Source organism: Stegostoma tigrinum, chromosome 2 (genome assembly GCF_030684315.1).
Source record: "Stegostoma tigrinum isolate sSteTig4 chromosome 2, sSteTig4.hap1, whole genome shotgun sequence".
In the NCBI taxonomy this organism is placed as follows: Eukaryota; Metazoa; Chordata; class Chondrichthyes; order Orectolobiformes; family Stegostomatidae; genus Stegostoma; species Stegostoma tigrinum.
Genome location: NC_081355.1, coordinates 160,489,750 through 160,512,691, shown reverse-complemented (window position 1 = coordinate 160,512,691; position 22,942 = coordinate 160,489,750). Strand labels below are relative to the sequence as shown.

General features: G+C 47.3%; 1 long non-coding RNA gene across 1 annotated transcript in view; it reads right to left on the bottom strand.

The window, feature by feature from the left end:
• LOC132207160 (uncharacterized) overlaps window positions 1-22,942 on the bottom strand; it is a 33,995-nt gene that overhangs the window by 5,506 nt on the left and 5,547 nt on the right. The window contains exon 2 of the long non-coding RNA XR_009443342.1: window positions 13,573-13,723. This is a non-coding gene — a long non-coding RNA (uncharacterized LOC132207160). The remainder of the gene's footprint in view (window positions 1-13,572; window positions 13,724-22,942) is intronic.

The window sequence follows — 22,942 nt, the reverse complement described above, 5'->3', positions numbered from 1 at the left end:
GTGTTTTTTTTAATCCCCCAGTTCTCCATCCACGGATTACTTCATCCAGTAACAGTAAAATAACATCATACATGGATTCAAAAATTCTAATTATGTATCCATCCATTCCATATCAAGCAGAATGGGTTAATTAATACGGATTCTTAAAGGGGGTGGGGTATAAACTCTCACACATAATTACATCATCCATCACTCCTCCTCCTGTAAGAAAATAAATGTCATTCTTTAAGAAAAAAAACACCTCTTCTGTTAACAAAATGTGGAGCTGGATGAACACAGCAGGCCAAGCAGCATCTTAGCAGCACAAAAGCTGACATTTTGGGCCTAGACCATTCATCAGAAAACCTTTTGTGATGAAGGGTCCAGGCCCGAAACATCAGCTTTTGTGCTCCTAAGATGCTGCTTGGCCTGCTGTGTTCATCCAGCTCCACACGTTGTTGTCTCGGATTCTCCAGTATCTGCAGTTCCCATTATCTCTGACCTTTTCTGTTAAGTTTGCCTTATCTAATTCGTAATTCAGCTTTCTAAGGTCTTAGACCATACCATCAGAATTTTGTTCAAAGAGATTTGCATTTCCAAGATTCCAAATTTTGTATTATTTGTATTCTTTCACATCACAGTACCTTTACAATGTGCAAATCTTATCATCTGGAGTTAAAGATTCACATGTTAAAATAGTATTTGGAGGTTCATTCTTGCCAGTAAATGAAATTCCAAATATTGTAATTTCTCAAATTAACATTGACTCAAGTCTTACACAACACAGAGCCAACTCTAAAAGGTAAATTTTTACCAAGCTTTACGAACCAACTTTTTAAATCAAAGTTTCATTGCAGACTAACAAAGTGTGGAGCTGGATGAGCACAGCAGGCCAAGCAGCATCTCGAGCACAAAAGCTGATGTTTCGGTCCTAGACCCTTCATCAGAGAGGTTGCAGACTTCATTGCAGACTTCTGCTTTGTACAACCGCTGATAGTTTTTTAAATGGGCATTACATTAACATACATATCCCTTACTTATACATGCACACCACTCTTTTAAATCACCAAACATTGCAAAATGCAAACAAGCTTCAAAGCATTTCCAGATCTCAAGGTCCAGGGAACAAGAACACACAAATTGCACAAGACAACATTTAGCAGCGATCAAAGGTGCATTCAAACCAGATCGCAAAGAGTTAACCCTTCTACAAAACTCAGTGAACCAGCCCTGCACAGAAATGTAATCTTCCTCGATGTCTTTTTTCACTTATGAACATTGCAGCTGTTTTAGCTTGTTTCTGTGCCTTGTTTGGCATTCGGCTTAAACAGAATCACAAGGATGATTATCCCTTTGGTCACTTTCATTTCTTCTAACCTTGACACCAGGCTTTCTGTTTTGACTCAATGTGCTCGCTATTTGTCCAATTCTTTCCATATCTTTAATCAAGGCTTTATATTTCTCAAACAGAGTGTGCAGAATGGATCAGTCTGGATCCCAGTGGGTGTTTTTCCAGTCCTCCTCTGCCTTCTCCCAGACTCCCTCCCAACTGTGTCTGCTGCTTCTATTTATTAGGTCTTTTTTTTGCCAGAGGATTTTCAGACTCTGACGCTCTTTTCCACACATCTTTTGTGCCCAAGGTATCTGCCTCGCTCTTTTCCACACATCTTTCAGGCAGCGGCACTTGCCTTGATCTTTCTATGCGCTACTGTGCCAGGTGCCCGCTACCACCAAACCTATAACTCTGTTCTGGATGTGAGTTTGCTCGCTGTGCTGGAAGGTTCGTTTTCAGACATTTCGTCACCATTCTAGGTAACGTCATCAGTGAGCTTCCAGTGAAGCGCTGGTGTTATGTCCCACTTTCTATTTATCTGTTTAGGTTTCCTATGGTTGGTGATGTCATTTCCTGCGTTGGTGATGTCATTTCCTGTTCTTTTTCTCAGGGGATGGTAGATTGGCTCCAAACCAATGTGTTTGTTGATGGAGTTCCGGTTGGAATGCCATGCTGGTGTTTAACAGACATTGTAGTCGCCTGGCCTTGGGATATTTCTATGCTTCCTATTAATTAGCATTCCAAACTTACTGTTTACACTCCTTCTTGTCTGTCCCAGGCTTGCTGTTTTTTAAGGACCGCTTAAATTCTGTTATTCATTGTATTCCATGTGCAGTTTTTATCAAATTCTGTTATTCCTCTTATATTTCCCACTATCCCTGTATATGTGTATGTATGTAAATACAAAAGATCATTGGTTTTAACTAACTAGTTAAGATTCATAACATTAATTTTTGTGACCAATCTATTTTGTTCAGGGTGTACCAACAATATTTTTAGAGAGAAGAGAAGCATTTCCTAAGACTAATTAAATTTCACATCTCTGTTTAAAAGATTTTCCCCTGATGCTTCTCCTATACAGTTGGTATTATGTGTACCTACACTTATGTTGAAATCTACCTCTATGTTTATCTGAAGAATCTTTAACAAAAACCTATTTCTTATTATTGTGAATAACTTCAAAGAAACAACCAATAACTATAAAATAACTTTACCTGTTGTTTTCACAGCTGCTTAATGTGTTAGGTCGGCTGGTTCATTGCTGAGATTTACACCCCTTGTTCTAACTGGTGCTGTTCATTTAATGGGAAAACATCCTTCCATTAATGAGGCTGGAACCAATGATAGGGAACCGAGCGGAGGTGTTCTGCAAAGCCATCTCCTGCAACTGCAGGAAGTGCTACACTTGCCCCCACACCTCCTCCCTCACCCCCATCCCAGGCCCCAAGATGACTTTCCATATTAAGCAGATGTTCACCTGCACATCTGCCAATGTGGTATACTGTATCCACTGTACCCGGTGTGGCTTCCTCTACATTGGGGAAACCAAGCAGAGGCTTGGGGGCCGCTTTGCAGAACACCTCCGCTCGGTTCGCAATAAACAACTGCACCTTCCAGTCATGAACCATTTTAACTCCCCCTCCCATTCCTTAGACGACATGTCCATCATGGGCCTCCTGCAGTGCCACAATGATGCTACCCGAAGGTTGCAGGAACAGCAACTCATATTCCACTTGGGAACCCTGCAGCCCAATGGTATCAATGTAGACTTCACAAGCTTCAAAATCTCCCCTTCCCCCACTGCATCCCAAAACTAGTCCAGCTCGCCCCCTCCTCCCACTGCATCCCAAAACCAGCCCAGCCTGTCTCCACTTCCTTAACCTGTTCTTCCTCTCACCCATCCCTTCCTCCCACCTCAAGCCGCACCTCCATTTCCTACCTACTAACCTCATCCCGCCTCCTTGACTTGTCCGTCTTCCCTGGACTGACCTATCCCCTCCCTACCTCCCCACCTATACTCTCCTGTCCACCTATCTTCTTTTCTGTCCATCTCCGGTCCGCCTCCCCCTCTCTCCCTATTTATTCCAGAACCCTCTCCCCATCCCCCTCTCTGATGAAGGGTCTAGGCCTGAAACGTCAGCTTTTGTGCTCCTGAGATGCTGCTTGGCCTGCTGTGCTCATCCAGCTCCACACTTTGTCATCCCATTCTTTATTACAGTTTACAACACTTCACTTCACAGTATCACATTCCATCTGCCAACTGTGTCACGAATTAATGTTTGTGGTCCTATCAAATCCTGGAGAACACAACCATTCCCTGACCACATTAATGTGGCTGATCCATTGGATCTTCTCCATCAGGTTGTAAAAGTGGCCTTCTTAATTTCAGTAGGGTCTAGGCCCAAAATATCAGCCTTCCTGCTCCTCTGATGCTGCTAGGCCTGATGTTCATCAAGCTCTACACCTTGCTATTTCAGATTCTTAATTTCAGCAGCGGAAGAGGTGAGAGCGCGAGCCAAGGGGCAGCCGGGGAAGGTAAGGTTTCCAAATAAAGCTGAGTAGGAGCAAATGCGAACAAGTGGACTGTTGGGTAAGTGAACTATTATATTCTGGCAGTGGCTAAACCCAAAACACTACACGTATAGTGTCTCCCATCCATCCTGCTCCTCTAATCAGAAAGAAATGCTGTGTGAGAGGTCGGTAAGGCAAGCTGTTTTTTTTTTCCCTTTCTCTTTTCTCTTTTGGCAATCTAGAGTACAGGGAATGGAAGTGAGGGCAGTTGCACGCTCCTCCAGTAGGACGTGGGAGGTGGGAGGTAAGGTTCACTGCTGGTGTCCCCTCTGACTTCACCTGCGAGAAGTGTACCCAACTCCAGCTCCTCGCAGACCGTGCTAGGGAACTGGAGCTGGAAGAACTCCAGATCATTCGGGAGGCGGAGGGTGATAGACAGGAGTTATCGGGAGATTGTCACACCCATGTTACAGGATAAAGGTAGCCGAGTGGCTGTCAGGAGAGGGAAAGGGAATAGGCAGGCAGTGCAGTGATCACCTGTGGCTGTTCTCCTCAATAATAAGTATACCACTTTAGATACTGTTGCAGTGGGGGGTACATATCAGGGGAATGCCATAGCAGCCAGATGTCTGGCACTGAGCCTGGTTCTATGGCTCAGAAGGGTAGCATTGAGAATAGCAGAGTGATACTGAAAGGAGATTCAATGGTGAGGGGAACAGACAGGAGAATCTGTGGTCACGAACGAGACTCCCGGATGGTATGTTGCCTCCCGGCTGCCAGAGTCAGGGATACTTAAGGGGGAGGGTGGGCAGCCAGAAGTCGCGGTACACATTGGTACCCGTGACGTAACTAGGAAAAGGAATGAGAGCCTGAAAAGTGAATACAGGGAGTTGGGTTGGAAGCTAAAAGGCAGGACAAGCAGAGTAGTAATCTCAGGGCTACTACTGGTGCCACTGGCGAGTGAGGCTAGGAATAGACAGTGAGTGCAGGTGAAGACATGGCTACAGAGCTGGTGCAGAAGGGAGGGCTTCAGATATGTGGATCATTGGGGTAACTTCTGGGGAATGTAGGACCTGTACTGGAGGGGCACCAATATCCTGGGCAGGAGGCTTGCTAGAGGTCTTTGGGAGGTTATAAACGAGTTTGGCAGGGGGATGGGAACTGGAGCTACGGATCAGTGGATGAGGTAGCCAATGTACAGACAGATAGAACATGCAGAGAGTCTGTAAGGAAGAACAGTTGATACAGCAAAGGTGCAGTCAGTGTGATGGGTTGAAGTGTGTCTATTTTAACGCAATAAGTGTCAGCATTAAAGGTGACAAATTTAGAGCATGAATCAGTACTTGGAACTACAACGTTGTGATCATTACGGACACTTGGATAACATAGGGGCAGGAATGGTTGTTGGATGTTCTGGGGTCGAGATGTTTCAAAAGAAATAGGGAGGGAAATAAAAGAGGTGGGGGAGTGGCATTGCTAACAAGGGATGGTATCACAGCTGCAGATAGGGAGGTCGTGGAGGAGGGTTTCTCCACTGAGTCAGTCTGGGCGGAAATCAGAAACAGGAAAGGAGCAGTCACTTTACTGGGAGTTTTCTATAGAACCACCCAAATGGCAACAGAGACACTGAGGTACAAACTGGGAGACCGATTGTGGAAATGTGAAGAAGGAAAACAGTTGTTATCATGGGTGACTTCAACTTCCCTAATATAGGCTGAAAACTCCTAAGTGCAAATAGTTCAAATGGAGCAGATTTTGTCACATGTGTCCAGTAAGGATTTCTGACTCAATATGTAGATAGGCCGACTAGAGGGGAGGCCATATTGGATTTGGTATTTGCATCGAAGCAGGTCAGGTGTCGGAGCTCTTGGGTGGGACAGCATTTCGGTGATAGTGATCACAGCTCCCTGACCATTACGACAGTCATGGAGAGGGATAGGAGCAGACGGTATGGGAAAGGGGAATTACAATGTGATTAGGTAAGAACTGCGGAGCATAAATCGGGAACAGATGTTCTCAGGGAAATGCAGGAATGAAATGTGGAGGTTGTTTAGGGAGCATTTGCTACGAGTGCTGGACAGGTTTGTCCCACTGAGGCAAGAAAGGGATGGTAAGGGTGAAGGATCCTCGGATGAAATGACATGTGGAACACCTAGTCAAGAGGAAGAAGGAAGCTTGCTTAAGGTTGACAAAGCAAGGATCAGACAGAGCTCTAGAGGGCTACACGGTAGCCAGTAAGGAACGAAGGAATGGATTTAGGAGAGCTAGAAGGGGGTAGGAAAAAGCCTTGCCGGGTAGGATTATGGAAAACCCCAAGGCGTTCTATACATATGTGAGGAACAAGAAGATGGCCAGAGTGAGGGTAGGGCCTATCAGCAATAGTGGAAGGAGCTTGTGCTGGAGTGAGAGGAAGTACGGGAGGTCCTTAATGAATACTTTGCTTCAGTATTCACCAGTGAGAGGAACCTTGTCGTTTGTGTGGACAGCGTGAAACAGGCAGATATGCTCGAACAGGTTGATGTTACAAAGGAGGATGTGCTAGAAATTTTGAAAAACATGACAACAGATAAGTCCCCTGGGCCAGACGGGATATACCCAAGGTTTCTACGGGAAGTGAGGGAAGAGATTGTTACGTCTTTGGCGATGATCTGTGCATCCTCACTGTCCACTGGAATAGTGCCAGAAGATTGAATGGTGGAAAATGTTACTCCATTGTTCAAGAAAGGGAATCGGGATAATCCTGGGAATTATAGACCAGTCAGTCTTACTTCTGTGGTGGGCAAATTTTTGGAGCGGGTTCTGAGAGTTACTATTTATGATTATTTGGAAAAGCACAGTCTGATTAGAAACAGTCAGCATGACTTTGAGGGGGGCAGGTCATGCCTCACAACCCTTGTTGAATTCTTTGAGGATATGACAAAACATATTGATGGAGGTAGAGCAGTGGATGTGGTGCATATGGATTTTAGCAAGGCATGTTATAAGGTTCCCCATGGTCGGCTCATTCAGAAAGTAAGGAGGCATGGGATCCAGGAAAATTTGGCTATCCAATAGAAGACAGAGGGTGGTAGTAGATGAAAAATATTCAGCCTGGAGCTCGGTGACCAGGGATCTGTTCTGGGACCTCTGCTGTTTGTGATCTTTGTAAGTGACTTGGAGGAGGAAGTGGAGGGCTGGGTGAGTAAGTTTGCCAATGACACAAAGGTTGATGGAGTTGTGGATAATATGGACTGCATCCAAGTTTAAGCAAATCCAAATCTCAGTTATGCACTTTCTAATCAGCAACCCACCCCAATATAATGTCTGATCCTGTCTTTTGTTTCAGAATTTCCTTCAGACTAACATCCACTGAAATAACTCTGCAGAGGCTGGTATTCCATCACCAAGCCACCCTTCATTCACACATGTATTGTACTTGACACTGGTCTGGCTTTCTCAGAGCCAGCTGTCAGACTGAACAGGATGTCTGACACTGTGATCAGAGATAATGGGAACTGCAGATGCTGGAGAATCTGAGATAACAAAGCATGGAGCTGGATGAACACAGCAGGCCAAGCAGCATCTTAGGAGCACAAAACCTGATGTTTCAGCCCTAGGCCCTTCATCAGAAAGGGGGATGGGGAGAGGATTCTCCTATCCCCTCCTCTCACCTCAAGTTGCACCTCCATTTCCTACCTACTAATTTCATCCCGCCTCCTTGACCTGTCCGTCCTCCCCCGGACTGACCTCCCCACCTATACTCTCCTCTCCACCTATCTTCTCCTCTATCCATCTTCGGTCCACCTCCCCCTCTCTCCCTATTTATTTCAGAATCCTCTTTTGGTTTTGGACCATATATACATTCCCAGAGAGGAGGTGTCTGTCGCCTTAAAGTACATTAAGGTGGATAAATCCCCTGGGCCTGATCAAGTCCATCTTCGGACATTGTGGGACCTAAGGGATGAAACCGCAGAGGCCCTTGCAGAGATTTTTGCTTCATCTTTAGTCACTGGTAAAGGTCCAGACAACTTGAAAGTGGCTAAAGTTGTTCTATAAGAAAGGTAGCAAAGACAGCTAGAGAATGTAGGCCAGCGACGCTGATATCAGTGGAAGGCAACCAACAACTGGACATTCAAGGTCTGATCAGGGATAGTCAACATGTCTGACAAATCTTTCAGAATTTTTGAAGTGGCAACCATGAGGATGGATGAGGGTATGGCACTGGATGTTGTCTATATGGACTTTAGTAAGGCCTTTGACAAGGTCTCACTCGGCAGGCTAGTCACGAAAATTAGGTCGCATGGGATCCAGGGAGAGCTAGCTAATTCAGGAAGGGTCACTGGACTCAAAAAGTCAACTCTGATTTTTTTTCTTCACAGATGCTGCCAGACCTGCTGAGCTTTTCCAGCAACCACTATTTTTCTTCCAGATTTACAGCACCCATAGTTCTTTCAGTTTTAATTTGATTCATAATTGGCTCCATGATTGAAACAGAGGGTAATGGTTGAAGGATTTAAAAGGGTTGCCCAAAACTACAGGGCGTATGATTAAGGTGGGAGGAAAAAGAATTATAAGGTCACTACTACTTTCTCTGGCAGCTCATTCTATTCACACACCAGCCTCTGTGTGAAAAAGCTGCCTTTCAGGTCCCCTTTAAAGGTCTCTTTCCCCTCTCACCTTAACATTCTACCCTCTAGTTTTGGGCTAGTTTCTCTACCCCAGGGAAAAGACTTTGTCTTTTCACCCTATGCAGGCCACTCATGATTTTATTAACTTCGATAAGGTCCCCTCAGCCTCCGAAACTCTAAGAAAATAGCCCTGCCTATTCAGCCTCTCCCTATAGTTTAAACCCTCCAACCGGCACGGTGGCTCAGTGGTTAGCACTGCAGCCTCACAGCACCAGGGACCCGGGTTTAATTCCTGCCTCGGGCAACTGTCTGTGTGGAGTTTGCACATTCTCCCCGTATCTGTGTGGGTTTCCTCCGGGTGCTCCGGTTTCCTCCCACAGTCCAAAGATGTGCAGGCCAGGTGGGTTGGCCATGCTAAAAAAAAATTGCCCCTAGTGTTCAGGGGCGTGTGGGTTATGGGGAGGATGGGTCTGGGTGGGATGCTCCAAGGGGCGGTGTGGACTTGTTGGGCCGAAGGGCCTGTTTCCACACTGTCGGGAATTTAATCTAATCAACCCTGGCCACATTCTTGTACATCTTTTCTGAACTCTTTCAAGTTTCACAACATCCTTCCTATAGCAGGGAGAGCAGAATTGAACACAGTATTGCAAATGTCACCCTAACTAACGTCCTGTACAGCCGTAAAATGATGTCCTAACTCCTATATTCAATGGACAGATCAATAATGGCAAGTGTAGTAGACACCTTCTTCACTGTCTCATCTACCTGTGACTCCACTTTCAAGGAAGTATTAACCTGCACTCCAAGGTCTCTTCGTCTGGCAACACTCCCCAGGACCTTACCATTAAGTAAATACATCCTGCCCTGATTTGCTTTACCAAAATGCAGCACCTCGCATTTATCCAAATTAAACTCCATCTGCCACTCCTTGGCCCATCAGCCCATCTAATCAAGGTCCCTGAGATAATCTTCTTGACTGTCCACCACTATCAATTTTGGTGACATCTGCAAACTTGCTAACCATTCCTCCTACATTCACATCAATATCATTTATATAAATGTCAAAAAGCAGTGGATCCAGCACTGATCCTTGCGATACGCTGCTAGTCACAGGCTTCAGGCCCATGAAACAACCCTACACTCTTTTAAACGAAAGGTGTAAACAGATAAAACTAAGACTCCCAACACCGCCCCCATCAGACACTCCCAGGACAGGGACAGGGACAGCACCGTGTGAAACACAGAGCAAAGCCCACTCTGCTCTTCTGAAACAGAAAATAAAGCTGCTGTGGCTTTGTTAAACAAAAAATAAAAGATGCTATTACTCTTGGGACAAACAAACAAATAATAGCTCTAGAGACAACACAGTGTGGAGCTGGAGGAACACAGCAGGTCATGCAGCATCAGAGGAACAGGAAAATTGATATTTTGGGTCGCAACCCTTCTTCAGAAAGTTGTTGCTATCTCCAAAAAATGGCATGGCCTTGACTATGTCACCATTAACCTCTTCTGGACAGGGTCCACAAGGGGCCAAATTAAAAATTAACCCAAGCAAAAGCAAAGAAAACAAATAATTGAACAGTTGAATAACAAACTAAATAAATAAATCCCCTCTGCTCCGTCCTCATGGGACAGGAACCACAATGGTTTAAAATTCCAGAGAAGTTGCCCTGCTCATTTCAACTTAAGACAAAATGCCCCTCACACCGATTCCCACCAAGCACATCTGAGACAGGGACACTATGGGGTAAGACAGAAGCTCGCTTGCCTCTTCCTAGGGGCCCAAAATCAGAAAAAAGGGAAAATACAATAGCTCTCTTCCCTGGGGACCAAACCTAAAACAAATGCAAACTCAAAAAGCAAAAACGGAAACATTCTACAGAGACATTTACCTCAATCAGGATATCATTATCCAGGCTGAGAATGCACTTCAGTCCCTGCAGCGACCAGAGGTCTCAAACAGCCTCGACCATGCCAGTGAGCACTGCATGCTCCCTCTCCAGGGACATCTGAGCATGTACATAATCACAAAAGAGGGGCAGACAGGAATAGCAAGCCCCTCTTCGGTCCACCGCCTAGACTTTTAATGGTCATTTTGGTCAGGCCCAAGAGAAAAGCCAAGAGAAGGCTCGTAGACTTGTCCACCCCTCTCCGAACCAGTTGCCCACAAATCAGGAGTGTGCGGCTGAAGTGCAGCCAAAATTTTCACAGCAGCCCTTTCAAAAAATTTAAAAGGGGTTACAGACGTATGCACTTGACATACAAGTAGAAGAGTGTCTCCTCTGGGCCACAGAACGTGCAAGTGCTCAGGCATCTGGTAAACGTGCTCAGTTGCTAGTGCGTGCAGCACTCCCACCACCACCACCCCCACCACCCTCCCCCCCAACCCCGAGACCCCTGATGTGAGCAGGGATGACCCCTACTTAAAGGACCTTCCACCGGGATCTCCATCGCTAAACGGCAAAATATCACACCAATGCGTCAGGGCAGCAGGCAAAGGTATAGTAGTGGAGTGTATGCAGCATCAACCTGTACAAATAACACCTCCAAAGGAGGAGGGCACTTTGAAGGGGTACAGGGAGAATGATCTGGAGACGGCTCAGATTGTGGAGCCAGTGTCGAGTTATAGAACATAGAACAGTACAGCACAGAACAGGCCCTTCAGCCCACGATGTTGTGCCAACCATTGATCCTCATGGATGCACCCTCAAATTTCTGTGACCATATACATGTCCAGCAGTCTCTTAAATGACCCCAATGACCTTGCTTCCACAGCTGCTGCTGGCAACGCATTCCATGCTCTCACAACTCTCTGCGTAAAGAACCCGCCTCTGACATCCCCTCTATACTTTCCACCAACCAGCTTAAAACTATGACCCCTCGTGCTAGCCATTTCTGCCCTGGGAAATAGTCTCTGGCTATCAACTCTATCTATGCCTCTCATTATCTTGTATACCTCAATTAGGTCCCCTCTCCTCCTCCTTTTCTCCAATGAAAAGAGTCCGAGCTCAGTCAACCTCTCTTCATAAGATAAGCCCTCCAGTCCAGGCAGCATCCTGGTAAACCTCCTCTGAACCCTCTCCAAAGCATCCACATCTTTCCTATAATAGGGCGACCAGAACTGGACGCAGTATTCCAAGTGCGGTCTAACCAAAGTTTTATAGAGCTGCAACAAGATCTCACGACTCTTAAACTCAATCCCCCTGTTAATGAAAGCCAAAACACCATATGCTTTCTTAACAACCCTGTCCACTTGAGTGGCCATTTTAAGGGATCTATGTATCTGCACACCAAGATCCCTCTGTTCCTCCACGCTGCCAAGAATCCTATCCTTAATCCTGTACTCAGCTTTCAAATTCGACCTTCCAAAATGCAACACCTCGCATTTATCCAGGTTGAACTCCATCTGCCACCTCTCAGCCCATCTCTAGAATGGCCTGTCAACGTACTGCGTTAGGAAACCCTCCTGAACACACCTTACAAAAACAGCTCCATTCAAATTTTCTGCTCGAAGGAGGTTCCAATCAATATTGGGAAAGTTAAAGTCACCCATTACAACAACCCTACTACGTCCACACTTTTCCAAAATCTGCCGACCTATACTTTCTTCAATCTCCCTGCTGCTATTGGGGGGCCTGTAGTAAACCCCTAACGAGGTGACTACTCCCTTGCTGTTCCTAATTTCCACCCATACTGACTCAGTAGGCAGATCATCTTCGACAATGGAAGCTTCTGTAGCTGTGATACCCTCTCTGATTAGTAGTGCTACACCCCCTCCTCTTTTTCCCCCCTCCCTATTCTTTTTAAATGCTCTAAACCCTGGAAGATCCAGCAACTATTCCTGCCCATGAGAAACCCATGTCTCTGTTATGGCCACAACATCATAGCACCAGGTACTGATCCATGCTCTAAGTTCATCACTTTTATTCCTGATACTCCTTGTGTTAAAGCAAACACACTTTAACTGATCCCTTGGTTCCTTCCCAGGAAAATCCTTCCCACTAGCTGGTCTACCTCTTGCTACTGCCTCACCTGCATCAACTCTCACCTCTGGTATACAGCTCAGGTTCCTACCCCCCTGCCATACTAGTTTAAACCCTCTCAAACTACTCGAGCAAACCTTCCACCCAGGACATTGGTCCCCTTCCAGTTCAGATGCAACCCGTCCTTCTTGTACAGGTCCCACCTTCCCCAGAAGGCATCCCAATTATCTACATATCTGAAGCCCTCCCTCCTCCACCAGCTGCGCAGCCACGTGTTAAGCTGCGCCCGCTCCCCGATCCTCGCCTCGCTATCTCATGGCACCGGTGGTAAACTAGAGAACACTACTGTGTTCGTCCTGCTTTGCAGCTTCCATCCTAACTCCCTGAAATCACTTTTTATATCCTCAATCCTATTTCTGGCTATATCATTAGTACCAATATGTAACACGATTTCTGGCTGTTCGCCCCCCCCCCCCTCCCTTTTAGAACCTTATACACCCGATCAGAGACGTCCCAGACCCTGGCACCAGGGAGGCAACATACCTTCCGGGAATCCCGATCCTGACCACAAAATCTCCTGTCAATTCCCCTGACTATCGAGTCCCCTACCACGAGTACTTTTCTATTCTTCCCCCTTCCTTTCTTTGCCACAGCGTCAGGCTCAGTGCCAGAGAACTGACTACTATGGCTTTCCTCTGGTCGGTCATCCCCCCCAGCAGTATCCAAAACAGTATACTTATTGCTGAGGGGAATGCCCACAGGGGATCTCTGCACTGTCTGTCTGTCCCCTTTCCTCCCCCTAACTGTCACCCATCTATCCTTGTCCTGAGCCTTAGGAGTGACCAACTCCCGGTAACTCCTCTCAATTACCCCCTCTGCCTCCTGAATGATCCGTAGTTCATCCAGCTCCAGCTCCATTTCCCTAACACAGTTTTCAAGGAGCTGGAGTTGGGTGTGCTTCCCTCAGATGTAGCCAGCGGAGACATGTGCCAAGTCTCCCACCTGCCACATTCTGCAGGAGGAGCAAGCAACTGCCCTAGCATCCATATCCCACTTATCTGAACACCCACTCAGTACTAAAGTAGAAATCTTAGTTCAAGTTGCTATAAAATTAATAGCAAGCTTATATTCAATAGAGAAAGTTTAGCATGAACCTTACCTTATTAACTAGGTTAGAGGAGGAGGGCGAGTGGGTGACACTACAGTTGTAGAGTCTCGGGTTTAGCTGCCTTGCTGATATATACGGTCACTGCTTTCCTTCCCGGCTGCGCCTCTGGTCCTCGTCACTTCGTCCGCTGCTCCTGCTCCTTCTGTGAAAGAGAAAAACACCGCTGCCCACTACCTGTAAGTAATTTTAAAAAACTGCCTTACCTTAGCTGCAGTCTTCCGGGTTCGTCTTACCTCCGCTGCTGCTCGCACTCAAAAATGAGTTCTGGACAGATAGGAGTCAGTTCGTCCAGAATTGTACGTGAGGTTTTGGGGCCAAGTGCCTCATCCATCAGGCACCAGATAGCTTGGGTCACGAACCAGAAGTGGACCAACGCCCCTATAGTCAACTATGCCAGTGTTCTTCGACCCGATCCACTGCCATACAGCGGCCAGCTCCTCCAACTCTGGTCAGCCCTGCATCCCGAGCTCTCCCCTCCCTCAGCCAGCACAAACCTCGCTCAAGGAGGAACCTGTTCCGGAGAAGCAGCTCCCTGACGACAGCCACCATTCCTTTAAGGGGAGAGCTCTAGCACGAACCAGCTGTGTCCCAGATAGAAGACAGGCAATTCTTGGAGGCAGATCCGAAGCTGGGATCACCCCACGAACAGAAATTGCATGTCATAACAGGCCGTGCCCCTGAACAAAGAAATACACCATTAGGGCAGACCACCCTGCAGAAGGCTCAGTGTAAAGTAATTGCTGCAGGGTCTGAATCAGGCAAGTTGCTACCTGCGTGTTGGCACGTCAGTGCCTGACTACCCACTACAAAGAGGCAACTCAGAACTGCCGCAATGACCCAGAGCGGCCTGTTGTCCCACAAAAACCTGACAAGCTTTTTTCTGACTGGCAGATCTGATTCTGGGGGAGAGACCAAAGTGACCAGCCAGTACGACAACATGGTGGCCACCAGCTGATTTATGACCAGCACTCATGCCCTGTAGCACAACACTTGGAGCAATCCCGTCCAGCATGCTAGGCGAGTGGTCACCTTGGTCTTCAACTCATCTCAATTCACCAGCCAGGATTCGACAGCAGGGCAAAGATGGATTCCTAGGTACAGGAGGTGACTGGTACTCCACATGAAGCATCATAGCTCCTTGGGCAGGGAGTCCATCTGCCACCGTCCACTCACAGAAGTCCTGAAACAATTGCTCCAGTTGATCCTTGGGGAGGGTGCCACAGAGCCGACCTTTTGGCACTCGCACATCCTTCGCGGATCAACTATGTCTGCGAACATAAGGAACACACTGTCAGCATACACAAAAAGAAGCCCCTCCAGCCCTAGCCTCTGCAGAGCCAAACCCAAAAGTCACTTGTGCAAAAGGCACAGGAATAGCTTCACGCAGAAAGAATAGAGCTAGCCAGGCAGGGAGCAGCCTTAACGCACTCCTCTCCCAAACAGTAGGGCACAGAGTCCCAAGCAGATACTTGCAATCGCATGGACGTAGCCCAAGACCCAATAGTCCCAGAGAGGCCCTCTTCTCTTCACACACCTCCCAAAGGGCTGGATCCTCATCGGGCTGACTGAGATGTGATTCCAGGTCAAGCATTGCATTTGGATTTCCACCTCTTCATCAAATCTCACACATACTGCTGACAGAAGTCACGCTTATGAGTCTTAGATAACAAAGTGTGGAGCACAAAAGCTGATGTTTCAAGCCTAGACCCATCCTTTTCTGATGAAGGATCCAGGTCCGAAACGTCGGCTTTTGTGCTCCTAAGATGCTGCTTGGCCTGCTGTGTTCATCCAGGTCCACGCTTTGTTATCTCGGAACCTCCAGCATCTGCAGTTCCCATTATCACGGATATGAGTCTTGCCCACATTCCACCACAGCTGGTCCAGAAGTGACAAAACAAGTTGTGAGAGCATGGAATGCATTGCCAGCAGCAGTTGTGGAAGCAAGGTCATTGGGATCATTTAAGAGACTGCTGGACATGCATATGGTCACAGAAATTTGAGGGTGCACACATGAGGATCAATGGTCGGCACAACATTGTGGGCTGAAGGGCCTGTTCTGTGCTGTACTGTTCTATGTTCTATGTTCTACGTTCTAAGTCCCAGAACTGCTCGTCTTCCAGTAGCAGGTTGTTAAAATGCCAAGAAACTGACTTCACGGTAGCGTATAAGGAACGAACTCCATCCACGCCAAGTTGTGATTGAAAAATGGCACCCGCCTCGAGGAGGACTTCAGAACACAGGATGCGTATGCTGTGAAAGTATAAGGCAGTCAATTCTGGGCACTCCGACCCTAGGCCTCACAAAAGTCAAGGCAATCAAATCGTTATGGAGATTTTGTTTGATGTTTACCAAGTCATGGACGTACATGGAACAGTGTAGGTTAGATGGGCTTCAGATCGGTATGACAGGTCGGCACAACATCGAGGGCCAAAGGGCCTGTACTGTGCTGTAATGTTCTATGTTCTATGTTTGAAGTCAAAGATCTTAATCAAGTCCCTCAACTTCCCCACCCACGCTGAGTTCTTCTGGATATTGCCATGGTCCCACCTCTTAAGGGTGTAATTGAAATCAACCAAGAACAATGAGTTTGCCCTCATTAATGGAGCTAAGAAGAGTAGACACTTTCTCCAAGAAGCTCATAAGCTCAGGTCCCATCTAAGGCACGGATGCATTCACAAAGTGAAGCAGTGTGCCACTGAAATGAACCATGAGTTGGTGCAGATGACCTGGCACATGCTCCTTAACCATCAAGCTACTGGTGAAAAAAGGGGCAAGCAAGTTAGCTGAGTTGCTAGAACTGGAGACCAGGTTACTCAGGAATTTCCTTCCCTACCACTCCAGGAGCCATGTACCTTTGTCTCCTGAAACAGTATGGGTTTCTTGCAGGAAGCCCATGGCATACGTTCATTTCCTAAGGAATGAGAGGATACAAAAACTGTGCTGAGCCTTCCTACTGCCGTTGATGTTGAAGCTGGCTATGGATATCTTCATGGCTGCAGTATGTGCCATTGCCATCAATTAAAACAGTGAAACTCAACTTAATGAGTGTAGGGAGGGACTCTTTTTTACCACTGAGAATGTTGCAAAGGAACACCTGGCACCACCACTTCGTGTTCTCATCTATTCCTGGTCTCACCAATAGCAGCTGGGCAGACATGACCAGAAGTGGTAGAGAATCCCACTGGTCCATAGCCAACAGGACTCTGTCTCAACGACCAAGCATCTCTTGCAAAAAGCCCAGGGAGGATGAGGGGAACCTTGTCCATGAGTAGCACATCTCTCTCTGCCTCATGTAACTCGACAGTTATTGCAAATTGACGCCCATTCTCCTCCAGGTCGGCACAACCGACGATGATTCTGCGTCCCCCCCACCCCCCCCGCATCAAGTGTGGGGTTTATCTGGGGTGACTAGTTCGATATACCCTTCCTTGACCCCATCCCCAGGGTTGACAGTAGGAGGATCCTTAGCAGGTACCCCCAAGTCTTGGACTATATCAAACTCAACTAAAATGTGACTAAAATGTCAGGGTCTGCAAACCTGCTCCATTCCCAGTGCCTGGCCCAGTTGCGCTTGACCTTGGGGGCAGGTTCATTCCCCCCTCCCCTACCAAGGAGGGGGGGGGGGGGGAGGAGATATTGTCTGTACAGGACTGCCCTTTTCCCCTCAAAACTGAGGAGTCTTGCCTTTCCCAAGAGGGTGGGGGAACGAGAGACACCTCCATCTTCACACTGCCCTGCTGACTCCCTTCTGTCTCAACTATTGTCCCTCTTCCCTGGTCCCTTACAGGGTTCGGGGCACACAAGACACCAGGGGAACCTGGCTGCACTGCCTGCTCATTCACACGTTTATCACTGATGGGCCCCAGCTGGGCTCCAAATACCACGTCTTGTCGATCAGCCTGGGACCGCAATCCTTTGTGAGGGATCCTTCTCCTGGCTGGGGGCCGATAACCTCAGGGCCTCCCAGGGAATCCTTTTGAGAAGCCACCCCCAAGTGTTTAGTCTTATACCGACAGTAAACCCCTTCTCCAGGGTGGAGGTGCATTAACTGCATGGTTTTCAGGAAGAACACTGCCTTCCCATGTATCTTCCGTGCACCGACAATGGTGAGGGGACGCCGACTACCCCCACCAAAGCTGTTGCACGTACCTGTTTTATTAAATAAGTGAAGGCCTGACAAGGGCCCCCAGGAGCTGGGGGTGTGGTAGCATGGGGGGACACAGAGGATGCAACCACCCCTACGTAGGAATTAGAGATAATGGGAAGTGCAGATGCTGGAGAATTCCAAGATAATAAAATGTGAGGCTGGATGAACACAGCAGGCCAAGCAGCATCTCAGGAGCACAAAAGCTGATGTTTCGGGCCTAGACCCTTCATCAGAGAGGGGGATGGGGAGAGGGAACTGGAATAAATAGGGGGAGAGGGGGAGGCGGACCGAAGATGGAGAGAAAAGAAGATAGGTGGAGAGGAGAGTATAGGTGGGGAGGTAGGGAGGGGATAGGTCAGTCCAGGGAAGACGGACAGGTCAAGAAGGTGGGGTGAGGTTAGTAGGTAGATGGGGGTGCAGCTTGGGGTGGGAGGAAGGGATGGGTGAGAGGAAGAACCGGTTAGGGAGGCAGAGACAGGTTGGACTGGTTTTGGGATGCAGTGGGTGGGGGGGGAAGAGCTGGGCTGGTTGTGTGGTGCAGTGGGGGGAGGGGATGGACTGGGCTGGTTTAGGGATGCAGTAGGGGAAGGGGAGATTTTGAAACTGGTGAAGTCCACATTGATACCATTAGGCTGCAGGGTTCCCAGGCGGAATATGAGTTGCTGTTTCTGCAACCTTCGGGTGGCATCATTGTGGCAGTGCAGGAGGCCCATGATGGACATGTCATCTAGAGAATGGGAGGGGGAGTGGAAATGGTTTGCGACTGGGAGGTGCAGTTGTTTGTTGCGAACTGAGCGGAGGTGTTCTGCAAAGCGTAGGAATGACTGGGTCCCACGCCAGATGTTATTTTCAAGTACCCCGTAGTCACCATCACCCCCTAAACCAAGACCAACATCCCCCCTCATATAAATAAGTCAGTATAGGTTCCATGAGGATTTGCCTGCCAGTCAATTGCCTCAGGCCCCAAGCAGTAAATGTCCATACCTTTATCCCCCCAAGTGAAGTAGTCCAGGCTCCAGGAACAAGCCTCTTCAGCTCCAGCCAAACAGAACTGCTACCACTATGCTTCTCAGGGCAGCAGCAGAAAGTCCCTAGCTTGAGTCCTTCCAGACAGGGAGGCAGGCTGGGGATCCTGAGGTCCCAAACTGTAGGTCCCATTCCTGAGCAGCTTCTCTCTGAAGCAGTATGTGTGACTACATCAGTCCTTCACTATTGAAGAGAAATGCAGGCCATCAGACTTCTGTCGCAGCAGAGATTCCCAACTTCAACTTCCTCTAGGCCAGCAGGCTGTACACCCGAGGTTCCAGGTTCTAGGTCTCAACCAGTTCCAGCTGCTCCGAGTTGCCACTTCAGCCTCCAACTTCCAATTACAGCAGCAGCCGCAGCAGCAGCAGAGTACAGACACCCAATACACTGCCACCTACAGGGAAAGAAACCCTTCACCACCACCCTCTGTCTCCTTCCTTCAAGCCAGCTTTGTATCCAAATGGATAGTTTTCCCTGTATTGCATAGGATCTAACCTTGTTAACCCATCTATCATGCAGAACTTCATCAAATACCTAACTGAAATCCATAAGGACCACATCCACCACCCTGTCTTCATCAATCCTCTTTGTTACTTGCTCAAAAATCTCAATCATGTTCGTGAGACACAATTTGCCACGCTGAGTACATGTGATCAGTCCATGCCTTCCCAAATATGTGCAAATTCTGTCCCTCAGAATCTCCTTAAACATTTTGCCCATCACTGACATTGGGCTCACCTGTTTATAGTTCCCTGGCTATATCTTGCCACTTTTCTGAAACATTAACACCATGTTATCAAACCTTCAGTCTTCCAGCACCTCAGCTGTGGGTGTCGATTATGTAAATATCTCAGCAAGGGGCCCCTGCAATCACCTCCCTAGATTCCCATAGAGTTCTGAGGACTCCTAATCAAGTCCCAAGGATTTATTCACTTTTGTGTATTTTAAGACATACGGCACGTCCTCCTCCGTAATATGAATGCTTTTCAAGATATTGCCATTTATTCCGCCAAGTTGTCTAGCTTCCACATGATTCTCCACAATGTTGAGGTGCCGTGTTGGACATGGTCAAAAATCACACAACACCAAGTTACAGTCCAGAGATAATAGGAACTGCAGATGCTGGACAATCCAAGATACTAAAATGTGAGGCTGGATGAACACAGCAGGCCAAGCAGCATCTCAGGAGCACAAAAGCTGACGTTTCGGGCCTAGACCCTTCATCAGAGCTCTGATGAAGGGTCTAGGCCCGAAACGTCAGCTTTTGTGCTCCTGAGATGCTGCTTGACCTGCTGTGTTCATCCAGCCTCACATTTTATTAACCAAGTTATAGTCCAACAGGTTTATTTGAAAACACAAGCAATTGGAGCATAAGAGATAACAAGGTGTGCAGCTGGATGAACACAGCAGGCCAAGCAGCATATTAGGAGCACAAAAACTGACATTTCAGGCCTATACCCTTCCCTTTCGTCAGGTGAAGTGAGAAAGAAGCACAAAAATACAGAATGTATTAGTAAAAGACCAAAGCGTCACACAACTGATGAGGATTTAACAAACCTAAGATGCTTAAATCTTTAATCAGTTAGAAGGCTTTAATTGATCAATTACTAAATCCCCAAATTTCCTTCAAGTCGCCATCCTGTGAGAACTAAAGGTGTTATCAGTCTAAAGAAGAGGTGGCATTTTAGTTCAGCCAATGCATGAGAGGTGTGAGGCCTTATTTAGAACCTGTTTATGTTTTGGTTTGGAGTCAGATGCATCTGCGTGGGGGGGAAGAGACAGAAAGACTGCGCACACGAGACAGAATATGCGCGCGCACGAGAGAGTGTGCACAGGCGCATCCGAGAGAGCGCACGCACGCATAAGGGAGACAGAGTATGTATGCATGCAAGAGAGTGTGCACGTGTGCCTGAGACAGCATCGGCGTGAGCGTGATCGTGTGTATGTACGTACATATGTATGAGTGTGAGTTTAAGTAAGAGAGTGTATAGTATGGTATTGTGACATGAAGCCAAAACCCTCGTTGAGGCCGTCTTCATGGGTACCAAACTTGGCTACCAGCTTCTGCTCGGCAACTCTGCATTGTTGTGTATCCCAAAGTCTACCTTGGTGGATGTTTACCCGAAGATCTGAGGCCAAATGTTCTTGAATGCTGAAGTGTTTCCCCACTGGTAGGGAATGGTGTCCATTCATCTGTTGTCATAACTGCACAGTCTCACCAATATATCATATCTCGGGGTATCTTTGCCTGCAGTGTATGAAATAGACAACATGAAGCATGTGACCCAAGTGTGAGTCGAAGATCTGACAATTCTTGTAGAGGCTGCCATGACAAGGTTGTATGGTTTGTGGTCAATGTTTTCTTGAAGGCTGGGTAGTTGTGAGCAATGGTCTGTTTAAGGTCTGGCGGTTGTTTGAAGGTGAGAAGTGGAGGCATGGCGAAGATCTTGGTGAGGTGTTCATCGTTATCAATAATGTGTTGAAGGCTGAGAAAAACATCGCGTAGTTTCTCTGCTGCCTGAAAGTACAGGATGCCTAAGGGTAGTCCATCGGACCTATCCCGTGTCTGTCTTCTGAGGAGGTCATTATGGTTTTTCACTGAGACATATAGGAACTGGCTATCAGTGAGTTGAGCATTGTATCCCTGTTCCTTTTAGGGGGTCTTTCAACACCTTCAAGTGTCTGTCGCATGACTCCTCGTCCAAACAGAAGCTGTGTATGCCTACAGCTTGTCTGTTGGGGATGGCAGTTTTAGTTATGCTTAGGGTGAAAGACAGAGAAGTGCAGCATCGTGAGGTTACCTGTAGGCTTGCGGTAGACTGAGCCATTGAGGTGTCTGTCCAAGAATGAGACCGATCCTAAAGAATAGCCCATGGTAAGTCTGATGGTGGGAGGAAACTTGCTGATATCACTACGTAGCTGTTTCAGTGATTCCTCACCATGAGTCCAAACGAAATGTCATCAATATATCTGGTGTCTCGTGTTGGTTGGAGGTTCTATGCAGCAAAGAAGGCTTATTTGAACCTGTGTATGAAAATGTTGGCACTTTGGGGAGAAAATCTAGTACCCATAGTTGTTCTGTGTATCTGGATGAAGAACTGGTGGTCAAAAGGTGAAGTCTTCGTGGTTGAGGATCTTTCCAGTATCTGCCTACATATTTGTTCAATGTTGGGGGCGGGGGGGGGAGAGAAGGAGGCAGCTATAGTATAATCCAATCTGAGTGATTGCACACATCAGTTGATGAGCCCTCCAGTGCATCCTCTGAGGGCAGATGTAACATTCTCCCTGATTAGTAATACTACTCATCCACCTTTTACTTTCTTCTCTATCTCTTCTAAAATAACAGAACTCTGGAATGTTGAGCAGCTAGTCCTGTTCATCTCTCAACCAAGCCTCTCCTTTACCTGGAATTTCTCAATGACAGGTGCCTTACTGACTCAACGTCTTCCCTCTAGTTTCTGTGCTCTCATCTACCCTTAAGCCTTTTTAATGATTACAGGTCCCTGGAACATTGGGACAAAGACACCAACACCAGTCTCCTGCTTGTTGACTACAGCTCCACCGTCAACACTGTTATTCCCTCCAGACTGATCTCAAAACTGAGACACTTTGGTCTTGGCTCCACCCTCTGCAAATGGATCCTCAGCTTCTGACCCACAGACCACAATAAGTGAGAACAGGTAACTGCACCGCCTCCACAATAACACTCAACACTTGAGCCCCCACCCCCAAGGATGGACTTCAGCAAGGCATTTGATAAGGTTGCCCACAGCAGGCTCACTCAAAGTCAGGAGGTATGGGATACAGGGTGATTGGCTGTCTGGATTCAGAATTGGTTGGCTGACAGGAGGCAGAGAGTGGTTGTAGATGGTAAGTATTCTGCCTGGAGGTCAGTGCTGAGTGGTGTCCCACAGGGTTCTGTTCTTGGGCCTCTGCTCTTTGTAGTTTTCATAAATGACTTGGACGAGGAGGTTGAGGGGTGGGTTAGTATGTTTGCTGATGACACAAAGGTTGGAGAATCCGTTAATAGTATCGAGGGCTATTGCAGGCTTCAGCGAGACATTGACAGAATGCAGAGCTGGGTTGAGAAATGGCAGATGGAATTCAACCTGGATAAATGTGAAGTGATGCATTTTGGAAGGTTGAACCTAAATGCTGAATATAGGATTAAAGGCAGGATTCTCGGCA